Here is a 19,620-nt window from a genome sequence, read left to right as displayed (position 1 = left end):
GAAGAGAAGGATCGGGGCTGCTCTGTGCAAAATCATTGCACAGAGCAGGTAGGTATAGCATGTTAGTTATTTAAAAAAAATTGCCCTTAACCACTTGACCTCGAGATGCTTTACCCCCCCCCCCTTCATGACCAGGCCATTTTTTGTGATACGGCACTGCTTTACTTTAACTGACAATTGCGCGGTCGTGTGATGCTGCACAAATAAAGTGATGTCCTTTATTTATTTCTACAAAAAAAATTGATGTCCTTTATTTCCCCCACAAATAGAGCTTTCTTTTGGTGGTATTTGATCACCTCTGCGGTTTTTATTTTTTGTGCTATAAACAGAAAAAGGCCGACAATTTTGAAAAAAAAAAAAAAAAAACAATATTTTTAACTTTCTGCTATAAATCATTTCCAATAAAAAAAATGTAAAAAAAATTGAATTTCTTCATCAATTTAGGCCAATATGTATTCTGCTACATGTTTTTGGTAAAAAAAAAAAAATCACAATTTTAATTCTTTTTACTAGTAATAGCGGCGATCAATTTTTTTTTTAGCAAGACTGCGACATTGCGGCGGACAAACCTGACACTAGGAGGCACTTTTTGGGGACCAGTGACACCAATACAGTGATTAGTGCTATAAAAAAATGCACTGTCACTGGACTAATGACACTGGCTGGGAAGGGGTTAAAGTTATTGTAAAGTCTTGTTTTTTTTTTAAATAACAAACTTACCTGCTCTGTTGCAGTGGATTTGCATAGAGCAGCCTCGATCCTCCTCTTTTCAGGTCCCTCTTTGGTGCTCCTGGCCCCTCCCTCCTGTCGAGTGCCCCCACAGCAAGCAGCTTCCTATGGGGGCACCTAGGCCGAGCTGCAGCTCCGTGTGCCCATTCAGACACGAAGTTGCCATTTAACCCCGCCCTTTCTCTCCTGATTGGCTAACTGACTTTACTTGACAGCCAAGGGAGCCAATGGTGCCGTTGCTGTGTCTTAGCCAAACCAGGAGAGAGAGTCGTGGACTGAGGGACTCGTGGACATCGCTTGACAGAGATGGGGCTCAGGTAAGTGTTAGGGGGGCTGCTACACACAGAAGGCTTTTTATCTTAATGCATAGAATGTATTAAGATAAAAAGCCTTCTGCCTTTAAAAACCTTTAACATCAGGGGCAATCAAAGGGATAACTGTGTTCCCTGGGAGTGCTTTCTCACTGTGGGGGGGAGGTGCTTTGACTGGGGGAAGACAGAGATCCATGTTCCTGCTTAGCAGAAACAAAATATCTCCATCTTCCCCTCTGACAGAACGTCGATCTGCCTAGTTTACATAGGCAGAATGCCGTTCTGTCTGTCTTGGGAACGTTCGGTGGGTCCCGGCTGACATCAGGTTCCGCCAGACCCGCTGATTGGCTCCCGCTGTGATTGGACACCAGCGGCATGTGCACGCACCCCAGACCCGGCATTTTAAAATCACGTACGGGTACGTGATTTCGTTCTGAAGGGCCGCCGCCACTGCAGTTAATGTACGTGGGGCGGTCTGGAAGCTTGTTAAACCCTAGATCGCCATCTAGTGGCCAAAATGTGATACCGTTTTCTGAAATACCTCAACAAGAAAATGAGAAAATATACTGCATTTTGGCCACTAGATGGCGCTAATGATTATAGGGAATAATCTATTACAGAAATAGCAGCCAACAATTGTGCAGCATGTATAAACTGATTGATGTTTATTTTATCAATTTGTAGTTTCTCCTGGCTTGTTCCAATAAACTGAAGATCAAAGAAATATGGTATCTGAAGTTTATGGAGCACGCAGGTTTAGCTCTCTGTCCTAGAGACAGAACAAGATGTACTGACATTTGTCCAGTGAATGTTTAATAATTAGACTCCAAAAGTGAGAGTACATCTTGTTCCGTCTCTAGGACAGAGAGCTAAACCTTCTTGCTCCATAAACTTCAGATACCATATTTCTTTGATCTTTAATTTATCGGAACAAGCCAGGTGAAACTACAAACTGATAAAATAAACATCAGTCAGTACAAGTTTGCATATAATAAAGGAAAATGCACTATAACACAGAATGGGATAACAAAAACGTACTTTTTAAGAGGTGATGGCGAGGGGATTGGAGAAACAGCCTTACTGTCTTGTTGTAAATTCTTAAAATGGTGGCTGACTCACTTCCTCTAGAGAATTCTCCCAGAACGCACTGGTTCCTAACAACTTTATTAACACATTGCAAAAGAATGTAACTTCTATAAACAGCAAAGCTATACCAGAAAGGGAACAGTAGGTGGCGCCTGCGCTCTGCATATAACTAGCTTGATGTACATCAAGAAACTCAACATGTTATTTTAAGCACATAAACATAAGTAAACTGAATAGAAGCCCAGTGGGCAGAACACATCTCCCCTAAATGAAGGGAATCCCTCCTTAGTTGTAATGGGAACATGCATCCCTATTGGAAGATTTACCCTCAATTCCTGTTCTGGTAACAAATAAAAATTTTGGATTTCCTTTCAGTTCCTGTGACAGCGGTTATCAGGACAAGCAGAGAGTGAATATCCCCAACAGGGACATAGATGGCAATAATAAGCAGAAAATGGTTCTAATTTATCTAAAATAAAACAATAAAAAAAAAGGTTTGGGCTTTAGACTGACTTTGATGTTGTTTAATTTGTCTATATTTTACCTACAGTGGTGGTTTCAGGAAGTTATGTATAACATCCTGTCAGCCCCTCCCAACAGCCAAGATCTGCTTGCATTGCATAGAGGAGCACAGAGACCCAGTAATGTTGAAATTGATGATAAAATTGGGTATGTAGTGAAAATGGAAAGGTTTTATTTAAAAATCTATGTAGCATGTTTGAGGGGCAAAAAGACAATTTAATGTAGGTAAAATATAGACTAATCGAACAGCTTTAAAGTCATTCTAAAGGCGAAACCTTTTTTTATATATATATTTTTTAGATAAATTAGAACCCATTTCTGTTTTTTTTTATTTACATCTGTGTCCCTGTTGGGGATATTCACTCTCTGCTTGTCCTGACAACCGCTGTCACAGGGACTGAAAGGAAAGCCAATGTTTTCATTAGTCAACAGAACAGGAAATGAGGATTAATCTTCCAATGGGGATGCATTGGAAGATTACAACTAAAGAGGGATTCCCTTCACTTTGGAGGGTTTTTTCTCTCACTTTTGGAGTTTAATTATTCATCATTCACTGGACAAATGTCACACATTTTCATACATGCTGTACAAATTTTGTCTGTTATTGATTAATCCCTATGATCATTAGCTCCATCTACTGGCCAAAATGCAGTATGTTTCCTAAGTGCCATGAATGCAGCCTCACCATGCCATGAATGCAGCCTCACCAGTGCCATGAATGCAGCCTCACCATTGCCATGAATGCAGCCTCACCATTGCCATGAATGCAGCCTCACCAGTGCCATGAATGCAGCCTCACCAGTGCCATAAATTCAGCCTCACCATCGCCATGAATGCAGCCTCACCAGTGCCATGCATGCAGCCTCACCAGTGCCATGAATGCAGCCTCACCATTGCCATCAGTGTAGCCTGATCCATGCCCATCTGCAGCCTCAGAGGGGACAGGGAGGGGGGCAGGACGAGCGCCAACAGATTACATACAGGAGAATCTCTTGTGCACTCTGTGGCCTCTTTAATACAAAGTCCCGCCTCCAGTGAGACAAAACACTCGTCCAATGCCAGCCCAGGAGACGAGACTTCCTAATACAGATGCCACTGAGTAAACAGGAGATTCTCCTTTATGTAATCTGTCGGCACTCATCCCGCCCCCCTCCCTGTCCCCTTCGAGGCTGCCAGAACGATAAATACGGTATATATCTTTTGTGGCCCCCCCAACGAACTCGGAGATTCGTTGGGGGCCACGAAAGATATATATATCCAAATTACCAGGGGGGGGGCGCATTAAACTGGAACGCGGGCCGCAATTGGCCTGCGGGCCTGACTTTGGACATGCCTGGTTTAAGCAGATAAATTAGGGTCAAAGTTTGTACATCATACACAAATGTTTTATATATGGACTCCAAAGTGAAAGGAAAAGAGGGTTCTAGAGAGATTTCCTCTCACTTTAGAGCCTATTTATAAAACAATTGTTGGGTAAATATCACATCCATTGATGTATGCTGCACAAATTTTGGACATCGTTTCTCGAATAGATTAACCACTTTCCAACCGCGCTATAGCTACATCGCGGTTGTCCAGTTCTGAGAGGGCGTCTATTGACGTCCTCCCAGAACTCCACCCCCCTGCTCGCCCCCTGTGTCCTTCAGACACAGCTGATCACATATCCAGGTAAAGGACCAATCAGAGAAACCCTTTACCTTGAGATCAGCTGTGTCCAATCACAGCTGATCCCATGTAAATAAATGCTGGTTATCGGCATCCTTTCTTCAGCGCTGTCACTGTGTGAGGAAAGAAAACTGATAACCGGCTACCCTGTGACAGCAGACATTTACACTGATAATTAGGGCACTGATTATCAATGCAGCCCCATCAGTGCCGATCAGTGCAGCATATTAGTGCCCATCGGTGCCGCATATCAGTGCCGCCTTATCAGTGCAGCTTATCAGTGCTTATCAGTTCAGCCTCATCAGTGCCCATCAGTTCAGCCTCATCAGTGCCCATCAATGCAGCCTCATCAGTGCCCATCAGTGCAGCCTCATCAGTGCCCATCAATGCAGTCTATCAGTGCCCATCAATGCAGCCTCATCACTGCCCATCAGTTCAGCCTCATCAGTGCCCATCAATGCAGCCTATCAGTGCCCATCAATGCAGCCTCATCAGTGCCCATCAGTGCAGCCTCATCAGTTTCCATCAATGCAGCCTATCAGTGCCCATCAATTCAGCCTCATCAGTGCCCATCAAAGCAGCCTATCAGTGCCCATCAGTGTAGCCTCATCAGTGCCCATCAATGCAGCCTATCAGTGCCCATCAGTGCAGCCTCATCAGTGCCCATCAATGCAACCTATCAGTGCCCATCAATCCAGCCTCATCAGTGCCCATCAGTGCAGCCTATCAGTGCCCATCAGTGCAGTCTCATCAGTGCCCATCAATGCAGCCTATCAGTGCCCATCAATCCAGCCTTATCAGTGCCCATCAGTGCAGCCTATCAGTGCCCATAAGTGCAGCCTCATCAGTGCCCATCAATGCAACCTATCAGTGCCCATCAATCCAGCCTCATCAGTGCCCATCAGTGCAGCCTATCAGTGCCCATCAGTACAGCCTCATCAGTGCCCATCAATGCAGCCTATCAGTGCCCATCAGTGCAGCCTCATCAGTGCCCATCAATGCAACCTATCAGTGCCCATCAATCCAGCCTCATCAGTGCCCATCAGTGCAGCCTATCAGTGCCCATCAGTGCAGTCTCATCAGTGCCCATCAATGCAGCCTATCAGTGCTCTTCAGTGCAGCCTCATAAGTGCCCATCAATGCAACCTATCAGGGCCCATCAATGCAGCCTCATCGGTGCCCATCAATGCAGCCTCATCGGTGCCCATCAGTGCAGCCTCATCAGTGCACATCAGTGCAGCCTCATCAGTGCACATCAGTGAAGAAAAATTACTTATTTGCAAAATCTTATACCAGAAAAGAAGAAACATTTTCGGTCTTTTTTCGTTTGTTTAGCAAAAAATAAAATGCTCAGTGGTGATTAAATACCACCAAGAGAAAGCTCTGTCTGTCTCAAAAAAAATGATAAAAATCTCATATGGGTACAGTGTTCCATGACCGCACAATTGTCATTCGAAGTGCGAGAGCACTGAAAGCTGAAAATTGGCCTCGGCAGGAAGGGGATGAAAGTGCCCAGCCTCCATGAGAAAATATACTGCATTTTAGCCACTAGATGGAGCTAATGATTATCTGAATTAATCTGTTGGAGAAACTACAGCCAAAATTAGTGCAGCATGCCTGACTATGTATGACATTCGTCCAACGAATGTTTTTTCAATAGATCTCTTTCTGTTGTTTTTTTCAGGACAGGAATGAAGGGAAATCCTCCCAGTAGGAAAAAAAAGGTGCCACACAAAAAAAGAATTACATGCGTTTACCCATTCCCTACTTCATTAAAAAATGAAATAGGCGGCACAGTGGTGTAGTGGGTAGCACTTTCACCTAGCAGTAAAAAGGGTCACTGGTTCGAATCCCAACCACAACACTACCTGCCTGGAGTTTGCATGTTCTTCCAGTGCTTGCGCGGGTTTCCTCCGGGTACTCCAAAGACATGCTGGTAGGTTAATTGGCTTCTGTCTAAATTGGCCCTAGTATATGAATGTGAGTTTGGGACCGTAGATTGTAAGCTCCTTGGGGGTAGGGACTGATGTGAATGTACAATGTATATGAAAAGCACTGTGTAAATTGATGGCACTATACCTTAATAATAATTTAAAAAATGCTATAAATATATGGGCATGATCAGAGCTTACATATAGGACCAGGCTGCCATTAGGATTAAGGGCTGGTTCACACCACAAAAACGCACTCCAGATGCTTTTCTGCATGTGCGTTCCGGTGCATTTTTGATGTATTTTCGGAAAGCATTCCAGACACTTTTTTCCTGTTTTTTTCTTTTTCACTGTACTGGGGTACGGTGCCTTTTTGATGCATTTTTGATGCGTTCCAATACAGTCCAGTGCATTTTCGATGCATTTTCCTGTGCTCCAGTACAGTCCAGGAAAAATGCAGCATGTTCTACTTTTTCTTTCTGGAACTGGAAAGCCCTGGCACGGATTACAATATATAAAGTGCAGCGCTACTGAAAAGTGAATAAAAGTGGCACGATGTCAAAAAAATATATAAAACAGTGTGACAATGTATAAGTGACATAAACTCAAATTCATAAAAAAAAATTTTAAAAATCTAGAAATGTCCAAAAAAAAAGGGAACTCAATGAAAAATAAATAAAATAAAAATTCAAGTGTCCCCGAGAAGCAGATTCCATGGGAAAAGGAAATGAATGATTGCCTGCATAGGAGAGCCAGCTTCCCCAGATCCTTTGTGTGCAACGCCAACAATGTAGAAGGCAGCAGCTAACCAGAATGTATTTATCCTCCAAACTAATGCAAAAGCCAAACGAGCTGTAGGGAAAAAAACGTTCCCAAATACATCCACAGTTATACTGGCGGTCCTGGTGTCCTCCAAATCAGAATCCCATTCCCGATATATATATGCATGTTAAACATAGAAGATCATAGCATAATTCTTAAAGAAGAACATCATCAAAACCAGCAACAACACTACTATAGACCCCACACCTAGGTCTAAGGGGTTTCACTTCCGCCGCCTGTACGCCACAGACACTGTGGCACTGATGTGAACTATGCCATTGGAAACCAAATAACCTAGTCTCCATGTGTTTTTCATGCAGAAAAAAAAACGCACTGGACTGCATGTGGCGTGAACTGGCCCTAAGGGCTGGTTCACACCATAAAAACGTACTCCAGATCCATTCTGGATGCGTTTTTAACGCGTTTCAGTGTGTTTTTGATGTGTTTCCAGATGCATTCCAGATGCTTTTTTTCTTCTTTTTTTTTTTTCACTGTACTGGGGTCCGGTGCATATGTGATGCGTTTTTGATGCGTTCCAGTGTGCATTCCGGTGCATTTTTGATGTATTTTACTGCGCTCCAGTACAGTCCAGGGAAGGAAAAAATGCAGCATGTTCTGCTTTTTTTTCTGGAACTGGAAAGCCCTGGAACTGGCATAGTTGGCATCGTTTTCCAACGATGCCAATGCGTTTCCGGATGCATTCCAGATGCTTTTTTTTTTTCACTGTACTGGGGTCCGGTGCATTTTTGATGCGTTCCAGTGTGCATTCTGGTGAATTTTTGATGCGTTCCAGTGTGCATTCTGATGCATCTTTGGTGCACAGGGCAGGAAAAATGCAGCATGTTCTACTTTTTTTGGCATAGTTTTCCAACTATACCAATGCGTTTCCAGATGCTTTTTCTTCTTTTTTTCCTGGGTTTTCTTCACTGTTCTGTGGTCCAGTGTATTTTTGATGCATTCCAGTGCATTTTTGATGCATTTTACTGCGTTCCAGTCTAGTGCAAGAAAAACGCAGCATGTACTACTTTTTTTTTTTCTAGAACTGGAAAGCCCTGGAACTGGCATAGTTGGCATAGTTTTCCAACTATGCCAATGTGTTTCCAGATGCTTTTTCTTCTTTTTTTCCTGTTTTTTTTTCACTGTTCTGTGATCCAGTGTATTTCTGATGCGTTCCAGTGCATTCTGGTGCGTTTTTGATGCGTTTTACTGCGTTCCAGTCTAGTGCAGGAATGCAGCATGTTCTCCTTTTTTTTTCTGGAACTGGAACACACTAAAACTGACCGCACCGGTATGAACTGTTTTTCATTGGAAACCATATAACCTACTATCCATGTGTTTTTGATGCAGACAAAAAAAAACGCACTGGACTGCATGTGATGTGAACTGGCCCTATAGGTTTATGAAGATGGAGCTTTATAGGTATTTTATATGTCTAGCATCTACCCGCCACCCACAGTTGCCCCTGGGACAGATTGCCAGTCATACACAGACATACTCTTGCAAATATTGATGCTTCTTTGCATCTGCGTATTACCCACACACCCAAAAAGGTGATACAAAAATGTGATCACTTTTGAAAAAATAATTGTATTCTGATCACTGTATAGATTGTAAGCTCTAACGAGCAGGGCTCTCTGATTCCTCCTGTATTGAATTGTATTGTGATTATATTGTCTGCCCTCATGTTGTAAAGCGCTGCGTAAACTGTTGGCGCTATATAAATCCTGTATAATAATAATAATTATGAGAATAGTTACATAAAGTCGATTTTTTTTTTTTTTTTTTAGTTCTTTTTTCATTTTTTGTGACCACCAGAACAGAGGAGGATCCACCACTATTCCGACCGACGAAATGTAACCCGTGGTGACCTGGGGACAGGGGGGGGATTTGCTTCCTGACATGAAATGAATCAATGAAATAACATGAAATAATTGCGTTAATGTGCCGCATATCTCGCATTCTCAAGGGAGGCCGGGGAGAGAATGACGGAGGAGCCACGTCTTCATCTCGGAGAATGATCGCATCCCTAAATGTGTGCCTTGCAGGATAATGACCGCAATCAGAGCTCCTTTGTGAAGAACGCATGAAGACCCCGCATTGTTCCTGGGCTGAATGCCGAGCTTGAGACCTATTATGAATATGGAATGGAGGAAGCTGGGGCAGATATGAGCAGAAACATCATAGACAAGGACAAGTATCCCCTGCCGTAGTGCAGCGCAGTCAGAGAACACCAGCATGTCTTATCCCCCCGGCTCTTCCAACGATCGTCGCTATCAGACTCCATGAAGAGTGACAGCTTTTGCCTTTAGAGGAGTACGAACATCTTTTTTTTTTAGGTCTGTCTTTTTAACCTCTTGCCGACCATGTAACACACACACACACATATATATATATATATACATACAGCATGAAATTAAAATAATGCAGCGCGACTTAAATATACACTCACCAGCCACTTTATCACTTTATTAGGTACACCTGTTCAATTGTGGGCATTAGTCTGGGGTGTCAATACCTGGATGTGGGCATCAATCTGGGGTGCTAGTGATTGGGTGGGGGTGGGCATCAGACTGGGACGTGAGTGGTTGAGGGTGGGCATCATCCTGGGATGTCAGTGATTGGGTATGGGCATCGCTCTGGGGTGTCAGTGGTTTGTCGTGGGCATCAATCTGGGGAGTCATTAGTTGGGTGTGGGCATCAGTCTGGGGTGTCAGTGGTTGGGCATCAATCTGGGGAGTCATTAGTTGGGTGTGGGCATCAGTCTGGGGTGTCAGTGGTTGGGGGGGGGGGCATCAATCTGGGGAGTCATTAGTTGGGTGTGGGCATCAGTGGTTGGGGGTGGGCATCAATCTGGAGAGTCATTAGTTGGGTGTGGGCATCAGTCTGAACAGTCAGGAGGTAGATGTATGTTAGGGGTGGGCATCAGTCTGGGATGTCAGTAGCTGTGTGTGGGCATCAGTCTGGGGTGTCAGTGGTAGGGGTGGGCATCACGGTGTGGTGTCAGTAATTGGGGTTGAGTAGGTGTCAGTCTTGAATGTTGGTAGTCTGAGGGATGGATGTGATGGAGTAGGGCTGCCACCTCATCCGTTTAAACCTGAACACATATGAATTACACAGGTTCTGAGGCTCATTTAATGCAGAAAAGGCACCGAGTGTGTATAATTACCATCTTAATCAGCCACAGAGCCTGTGTAATCATTATGTGTTCGGTTTTAAAGGGATGAGGTGGCAACCCTAGATGGAGGTGCAGTGCTGTCTGGACGTTAGTACTGCTGGGACTTGTAGTTCCTTATTGCTGCTAGATGAATACAGGGACTGCTGGGTCTTGAGATTCTGTACTAGCCATGTGCTACTACCTGGACACTGGTGACACAGCTCCATATTAGCTGCTTGCTACTACCTGGACACCAGGACTGCCGGGATTAGTGATTCTATAGTAGCTGTAAGCTATCTGTAAACTGGCAGTTGTAGTTCCGTAGTGACCATGTCTTTCTAATTGGGCTGCTGGGACTTTTAGTTCTCTATTGGCCATGTTGCTATCTGGACACTGGGACATGTAGTCCTATACTGAATGTGTGCTGCTAGCTGGACACTGGGACTGCTGGGACTTGTACATTTGTAGTGGCTGCATCCCGCTATCCGGAAACTGGGACTGCCGAAACTTGTAGTTCCGTAATGGCTGCGTTCTCCTATCTGGATAATAGGACTACTTAGACTTGTAGTTCTGTATTGGCTGCATGCTGCTAATTGGACAATGGGGCTGCTGGAACCTGTAGTTAAATATCGACTTTGTGCTGCCAGCTGTACACTAAGGCCCCTTTCACACTGGGGCGGTTTGCAGGCGTTATTGCGCTAAAAATAGCGCCTGCAAACCGCCCCTAAACAGCCTCTGCTGTTTGTTCAGTGTGAAAGCCCGAGGGCTTTCACAATGAAGTGGTGCGCTGGCAGGAGAAGAAAAAAATCTCCTGCGAGCCGCATCTTTGGAGCGGTGAAGGAGCGGTGTATTCACCGCTCCTAAACCGCGCCCGCCCATTGAAATCAATGTGACAGCGCGGCTATACCGCGGTAATACCGCGACTATAGCCGCGCTATAGGAGGGGTTTTAACCCTTTTTCGTCCGCCAGCGGGGGGGTTAAAACCGCACCGCTAGCGGCCGAATACCGCGGTAAAACAGCGCTAAAAATAGTGCTGTTTTACCGCCGACGCCCCCTACCGCCCCAGTGTGAAAGGGGCCGAAGTCTGCTGGGGCTTGTAGTTCTCTGTTGTCTGAGTGTGACTATCTGGACCCAGGGACCTGTATTGGCTGCGTACTACTACCTGGACAATGGAACCTGTAGTTCAGTATTGGCTGCATGCTACTTCCTGGACCCTGGGACCTGTAGTGGCTGTGTGCTGCTATAAGGACACTGGGACTTGTAGTTCTGTTTTGGCTGTATGCTACCCATCTGGATACTGGGACTTGTAGTTCCATATTGACTGTGTGCTACTATCTGGACACTGGGACTGCTGGAGAGGGGGACATATTTTCTTTTTCATCCGAGTTCAGCTTTAGGTGATCATGCCTCTTTAGGTATGCAAGTCTTTATATGCATATTGTTCTGGGTCAGCATGGCAGTCAGGCAACTGGCATTTTTTGCAGAGAGGTCAGCAAAGCCAGTTTTCAAGTTTCCAAACTGAGAGTTATCCTTCCAAGTGATACTGTCACTAGATTAAAAAGATTTATTGTAAAGACTTACAGTACATCTGGAAAGTATTCACAGCGCTTCACTTTTTCCATATTTTGGTTATGTTACAGCCTTTTTCCAACATTGATTATTTTCCTCAAAATTCCAAAAACAATACCCCATAATAACAACGTGAAAAAAGTTTGTTTGAAATCTTTGCAAATTTATTAAAAATAAAATATCCCATGTACATAAGTATTCACAGCCTTTGCCATGACACTCAATAATGAGCTCAGATGCATCCTGTTTCCACTGATCATCCTTGAGATGTTTTTACAACTTGATTGGAGTCCACCTGTCAGTGGCGTAGCATGGGGGGTGCAGGGGGTGCCGTGGCCCCAGGCGTGACATTTAGGGGGGCACCAGTATGTGTCACTGGCTGCCTCCTCCTAATTTCAAATTCCTGTGTCCCCTGCGCTCCGGCCGCCATGTTAAGTGTCCGGCACCCTGTGATTGGGCGTATGGGGGTCATGTGAGGCGTAGGGCTGGCCTGTCCTCGATCGCTCCTGAAGTCCCGCCTCGGCACATGACCCCCCATACACCCAATCACAGGGCACTGGACACTGAACATGGCAGCAGGCAGAGCGCAGGGGAGAGAAGAAACAACGTGAGCCGTCGCTGTCTTCTCCTCCTCATCCGGATTGATGCACGCCAGGATAAGAAGGTGAGTGAGACTCCCTCGTGAGAGTCTTGTTACTGGCCGAGGGGGGGGCGAGAGAGAGAGAGACTGTAGGCAGGACAGTATAGTGTAGTATAGTGGTCAGTATAGTGGACAGTGTAGTGTAGTATAGTGGTGAGTATAGTGGTCAGTGTAGTATAGTATAGTGGTCAGTATAGTGGTCAGTGTAGTATAGTATAGTGGTTAGTATAGTGGTCATTATAGTGTAGTTTAGTATGGAGGTCAGTGTAGTGTAGTGGTCAGTATGGGGGGCAGTGTCGTTGACAATATAGTGTAGTGGTCAGTGTAGTGTAGTATAGTATAGTGGACAGTGTAGTATGGTGGTCAGTATAGTGTCGTGTAGTATAGTGGACAGTGTAGTATAGTGGTCAGTATAGTACAGTAAAGTGGTTAGTGTAGTATAGTATAGTGGTTAGTATAGTGGTCATTATAGTGTAGTTTAGTATGGAGGTCAGTGTAGTGTAGTGGTCAGTATGGGGGGCAGTGTCGTTGACAATATAGTGTAGTGGTCAGTGTAGTGTAGTATAGTATAGTGGACAGTGTAGTATGGTGGTCAGTATAGTGTCGTGTAGTATAGTGGACAGTGTAGTATAGTGGTCAGTATAGTACAGTATAGTGGTTAGTGTAGTATAGTATAGTGGTTAGCATAGTGGTCAGTATAGTGTAGTTTAGTATGGAGGTCAGTGTAGTGTAGTATAGTGGTCAGTATGGAGGTTAGTGTAGTGGACAGTATAGTGGTCAGTATAGTGTAGTGGACAGTGTAGTATAGTGTGGTGGTCAGTGTAGTGTAGTATGGTGGTCAGTGTAGTGTAGTATAGTGGTCAGTATAGTATAGTGGACAGTGTAGTGGTCAGTGTAGTGTAGTATGGTGGTCAGTATAGTGGACAGTGTAGTATAGGCGACAGTGTAGTGTAGTATGGTGGTCAGTATAGTGTCGTGTAGTATAGGCGACAGTGTAGTATAGTGGTCAGTGTAGTATGGTGGTCAGTATAGTGGTTAGTGTAGTATAGTATAGTGGTTAGTATAGTGGTCAGTATAGTGTAGTTTAGTTTAGTTTAGAGGTCAGTGTAGTGTAGTGGACAGTATAGTATAGTGGTCAGTGTAGTGTAGTATAGTGGACAGTGTAGTATAGTGGTCAGTGTAGTATAGTGGTCAGTGTAGTGTAGTATAGTGGTCAGTGTAGTATGGTGGTCAGTATAGTGTAGTATAGTGGACAGTGTAGTATAGTGGACAGTGTAGTGTAGTATAGTGGACAGTGTAGTATGGTGGTCAGTATAGTGTAGTATAGTGGACAGTGTAGTGTAGTATAGTGGTCAGTGTAGTATGGTGGTCAGTAAAGTGTGGTATAGTGGTCAGTGTAGTGTAGTATAGTGGACAGTGTAGTATAGTGGACAGTGTAGTGGTCAGTGTAGTGGACAGTGTAGTATAGTGGTCAGTATAGTGGTCAGTGTAGTATAGTGGACAGTATAGTATAGTGGTCAGTGTAGTGGACAATGTAGTGTAGTTGACAGTGTAGTTCTCAGTGTAGTGGACAGTGTAGTGTGTAGTGGACAGTATAGTATAGTGGTCAGTGTAGTGTGTAATGGTCAGTATAGGAATCAGGTAGGTCAGTATTATTGTATTTGAAGGGACTCAGGGATAGCTAAAAGTCCGCAGGTTAGGGGGGCGCAAATTACTTGCCTTGCCCCGGTGCTGACAACCCACGCTACGCCACTGCCACCTGTGGTAAATTCAGTTGATTGGACATGATTTAGAAAGGCACACACCTGTCTATATAGGTGTGTGTGTCAGAGCACAAACCAAGCCATGAAGTCCAAGGAATTGTCTGTAGACCTCTGAGACAGGATTGTACCAAGTCACAGATCTGGGGAAGAGTACAGAAAATGTTCTGCAGCATTGGAGGTCCCAATGAGCACAGTGGCCTCAATTATCCGTAAATGGAATACCCAGCCAAACTGAGCGATGGGGGGAGAAGGGCCTTAGTCAGGGAGGTGACCAAGAACCTGATGGTCCCTCTGACAGAGCTCCAGCATTTCTTTGTTGAGAGAGAAGAACCTTCTAGAAGAACAACCATCTCTGCAGCACTCCACCAATCAGGCCTGTGTGGTAGAGTGGCCAGTCAGAAGCCACTCCTCAGTAAAAGACACATGACATCCTGCCTGGAGTTTGCCAAAAGGCACCTGAAGGATTCTCAGACCATGAGAAACAAAATTCTCTGGTCTGATGAAACAAAGATTGAACTCTTTGGCCTGAATGGCAAGCGTCATGTCTGGAGGAAACCAGGCACCTCTCATCACCTGGCCAATACCATCCCTACAGTGAAGCATGGTGGTGGCAGCATCATGCTGTGGGGATATTTTTCAGCGACAGGAACTGGGAGACTAGTCAGGATCGAGGGAAAGAAGAATGCAGCAATGTACAGAGACATCCTTGATGAAGACCTGCTCCAGAGCACTTTAAACCTCAGACTGGGATGAAGGTTCATTTTCCAACAGGACAACGACCTTAAGCACATAGTCAAGATAACAAAAGAGTGGCTAGCGGACAACTCTGTGAATGTCCTTGAGTGGCTCAGCCAGAGCCCAGACTTGAACTCAATTGAACATTGCTGGAAAAATCTGAAAATGGCTCCCCATGCAACCTGATGGAGCTTGAGAGGTCCTGCAAAGAAGAATGGGAGAAACTTCCCAAAAATAGGTGTGCCAAGCTTGTAACATCATACTCAAAAAGACTTGAGGCTGTATTTGTTGCCAAAGCTGCTTCAACAAAGTATTGAGCAAAGGCTGTGAATACTTATGTACAGTGCCTTGAAAAAGTATTCATACCCCTTGAAATTTTCCACATTTTGTCATGTTACAACCAAAACCGTAAACGTATTTTATTGGGATTTTATGTGATAGACCAACACAAAGTGGCACATAATTGTGGAGTGGAAGGAAAATGATAAATGGTTTTCAACATTTTTTACCAATAAATATGTGAAAAGTGTGGTGTGCATTTGTATTCAGCCCCCCGTGTCAATACTTTGTAGAACCATCTTTTACTTCAATTACAGCTGCAAGTCTTTTTGGGGATGTCTCTACCAACTTTGCACATCTAGAGAGTGATATTCAGCTCAAGCTCTGTCAGATTGGATGGAGAGTGTCTGTGAACAGCAATTTTCAAGTCTTGCCACAGATTCTCAATTGGATTTAGGTCTGGACTTTGACTGGGCCATTCTAACACATGAATATGCTTTGACCTAAACCATTCCATTGTAGCTCTGGCTGTATGTTTAGGGTCATTCTCCTGCTGGAAGGTGAACCTCCGCCCCAGTCTCAAGTCTTTTGCAGACTCTTATACCGCGTACACACGGTCGGATTTTCCGACGGGAAATGTTGGATTTGAGCCTGTTGGCTGAAAGTCCAACCGTGTGTACACTTCATCGAACATTTGTTGGCGGACTTTCCGCCAACAAATGTTGGCTAGCAGGTTCTCAAATTTTCCGCCAACAAAACTTTGTCGGAATTTCCGATCGTGTGTGCACAAGTCCGTCACATAAACGTTCACGCATGCTCAGAAGCAGAAGCGGCCGGTCTTGTAAACTAGCGCTCGTAATGGACAATTAACATTCGTGACGTGGCAAATTATGAAATCTCGAAATGCAGCGCACAATTCTCTTCTTCTTTAATGGGATAATAATGAAGCTGCTTTGATGTAGTTATTGCAAACGGATTTTCAAAGGCTTTTTTTTTCAAGTGATATCAATAATAATATTAATAATAATAATAATAGCGCTAAATGAAAAACACAAAAAGAAAAGCATGAATCAACACTCGCCAAACTTCTACAAACACAAAATTAGCAGAAGGAGCCCCAAGGGCGGCTCTGAAGAGCTGAAAAACCACCTAGTATGTCTAGTACGTCACTACGAACATAATTGTTGGGCGACTTTTGTGTGATCGTGTGTATGCAAAACAAATTGGTGCCAACACCCTTCCAACAAAATTCCACGGTTTAGTTGTCGGAAAGTCCGATCGTGTGTACGGGGCATAACAGGTTTTCTTCTAAAATTGCCCTGTATTTTGCTCCATCCATCTTACCATCAACTCTGACCAGCTTCCCTGTCCCTGCTAAAAAAAAAGCATTTCCCTCAACATGATGCTGCCACCACCATGTTTCACAGTGGGGATGCTGTGTTCAGGGTGATGTGCAGTGTTAGTTTTCCCCCACACATAGCGTTTTGCTTTTTAGGCCAAAAAGTTAAATTTTGGTCTCATCTGACCAGAGCACCTTCTTCCACATGTTTGCTGTGTCCCCCACATGGCTTCTCGCAAACTGCAAACAGGACTTCTTATGGCTTTCTTCTTGCCACTCTTCCATAAAGGCCAGATTTGTGGAGAGCACGACTAATAGTTGTCCTGTGGACAGATTCTCCTACCTGAGCTGTGGATCTCTGCAGCTCCTCCGGAGTTACCATGGGCCTCTTGGCTGCTTCTCTGATTAATGCTCTCCTTGCCTGGCCTGTCAGTTTAGGTGGACGGCCATGTCTTGGTAGGTTTGCAGTTGTTCCATACTCTTTCCATTTTCAGATGATGGATTGAACAGTGCTCCGTGAGATGTTCAAAGCCTGGGATATATTTTTTATAACCTAATCCTGCTTTAAACTTCTCCACAACTTTATCCGTGACCTGTCTGGTGTGTTCCTTGGCTTTCATGATGCTGTTTTTTCACTAAGGTTCTCTAACAAACCTCTGAGGGCTTCACAGAACAGCTGTAGCTACACTGAGATTAAATTACACACAGGTGGACTCTATTTACTAATTAGGTGACTTCTGAATTGGTTCCACTAGATGTTAGTTAGGGGTATCAGAGTACAGGGGGCTGAATACAAATGCACGCCACACTTTTCACATATTTATTTGTAAAAATATTTAAAAACCATTTATAATTTTCCTTCCACTTCACAATTATGTGCCACTTTGTGTTGGTCTATCACATAAAATCCCAATAAAATACATTTACGTTTTTGGTTGTAACATGACAAAATGTGGAAAATTTCCAGGGATATAATTACATTTTCGAGGCACTGTACATGTGTTTTTTTTTTCGTAAATTTGCAAAGATTTCAAACAAACTTTTTTCCACGTTGTCATTATGGGGGATTGTTTGTAGAATTTTGAGGAAAATAATGAAATGAATCCATTTTGGAATAAGGCTGTAACAGAACAAAATGTGGAAAAAGTGAAGCGCTGTGAATACTTTCCGGGTGCACTGCAGAAAAGGAAAAATGTACCTACTGTATATAAAAAGCCAAAACAGTTTTTATTTTTGGATAGTGTAATGGAGGACTAAAACCGTCTTTTTTTTCTGCCATCTGTGTCAGGGAAATTTTCCTTCACTTCCAATCCTGTAGATTCAATAGGAAGTGAGGGGGTATGTGAGAGAAAACCCCTCTACACCTGGCCATACACTATAGCAGAGATCTGCAATTAGCGGACCTCCAGCTGTTGCAAAACTACAAGTCCCATCATGCTTCTGGGTGTCATGCTTGTGGCTGTCTGAGTCTTGCTATGCCTCATGGGACTTGTAGTTCTGCAACAGCTGGAGGTCCGCTAATTGCATATCCCTGCTCTATAGGATTGTACAATCACTGGATTTACCAAAACAATGTATTAGGAGGACAAACCTAAGCAATTCGTTCAATTATTATCAAATCAGGCAGGCTTTTGTATTGCACAGCGGATGGCAGATCTAAAGGACATTTTACAATCAGATTGTATAGTGTAAGGTCATCCTTATGGTGGCCATGGACCGAACGATTTTATATACAATAGTAATGTTGATAGATTTACTATATGATCAGAAGAAAAGAAAAGATAATTCAATACGCCTAATGGTTATATTGAGCGAACTACTTTTTCTAAAATCTGATTTTTTTTTTTATGATTTATATCACATAGACGGTGCTGACCAATCAGAAGCAGTCTAGCCAGCACTGTAAGAACTGCGAGGAGAGGAGAGAAAACCGCTGAGATTTTGAATCCCCGAAGCGGTGAATCGGCTTGTCAGTGGGGGATCATGGCAATCTGATACAGCGGGACCCGGTGGGATGGTGGGGGGGGATCCAGTGTAAGTTCACCTTACAGATTTTCTGTAAGGCTCAGTTCACATCTATGCGGTTTGCGATTAGTGCGTTCTACAGTGCATTTTGCACACGCGATTTTACATCGATTTGGCCGCGATTTGTTGTTGGGCAGATTAAAAACCTGCAAATCTCTGCTCAAAACGCATTACATGCTTTTTTTTGCAGCTTCTCCATTGAACTCTATGGAACCAAAAAAAAAAAAGCACCGTTTTGCTTTTAACCACTTCATACCCCGCCCATATGACGTCCGCAGGACGGATCTCCCATCCTGGGCGGGCGTCATATGACGTCCTGGGATTCCCGGCCGCCTAGGGGGCGCACGCGCCACTCGGGAGCCGGTGCACATGCCCGGTGGCCGTGATGGCCCCCGTGTTTGCCGGTAACAGAGCCGGGACGTGGATATCTGTGTGTGTAAACACACAGATCCACGTCCTGTCAGGTGAGAGGAGACCGATGGTGTGTTCCCAGTACAGAGGAATGCTGATCGGTCTCCTCCCCTTGCTAGTCCCCTCCCCCTACAGTTAGAATCACTTCCTAGGAAACACATTTAACCCCTTGATCGACCCCTTCTGTTATCCCCTTCCTTGCCAGTGACATTTATACAGTAATGAGTGCATTTCTATAGCACTGATCGCTGAATAAATGTGAATGATCCCAAAATTGTGTCAAAAGTGTCCGATGTGTCCGCCGCAATGTCACAGTCACGATTTTTAAAAAAAAAAATATATATATATATATATATATATATAAAAAATATCGCAGATCGCCGCCATTACTAGTAAAAAAATTTTTTTTAAAAAAATGCCATAAATCTATCCCATTTTGTAGACGCTATAACTTTTGCGCAAACCAATCAATATACACTTATTGTGGTTTTTTTTTTTTTTTAACCAAAAATATGTAGAAGAATATATATCAGCCTAAATTAATTTTTTTTAAATTGGGATATTTATTATCGCAAAATGTAAAAAATGTTTTTTTTTCAAACTTGTCGCTCTTCTTTTATAGCGCAAAAAATAAAAAC

The sequence above is a fragment of the Aquarana catesbeiana genome, linkage group LG01 (assembly GCF_042186555.1).
Source record: "Aquarana catesbeiana isolate 2022-GZ linkage group LG01, ASM4218655v1, whole genome shotgun sequence".
In the NCBI taxonomy this organism is placed as follows: Eukaryota; Metazoa; Chordata; class Amphibia; order Anura; family Ranidae; genus Aquarana; species Aquarana catesbeiana.
This window is presented reverse-complemented; position numbering follows the sequence as displayed.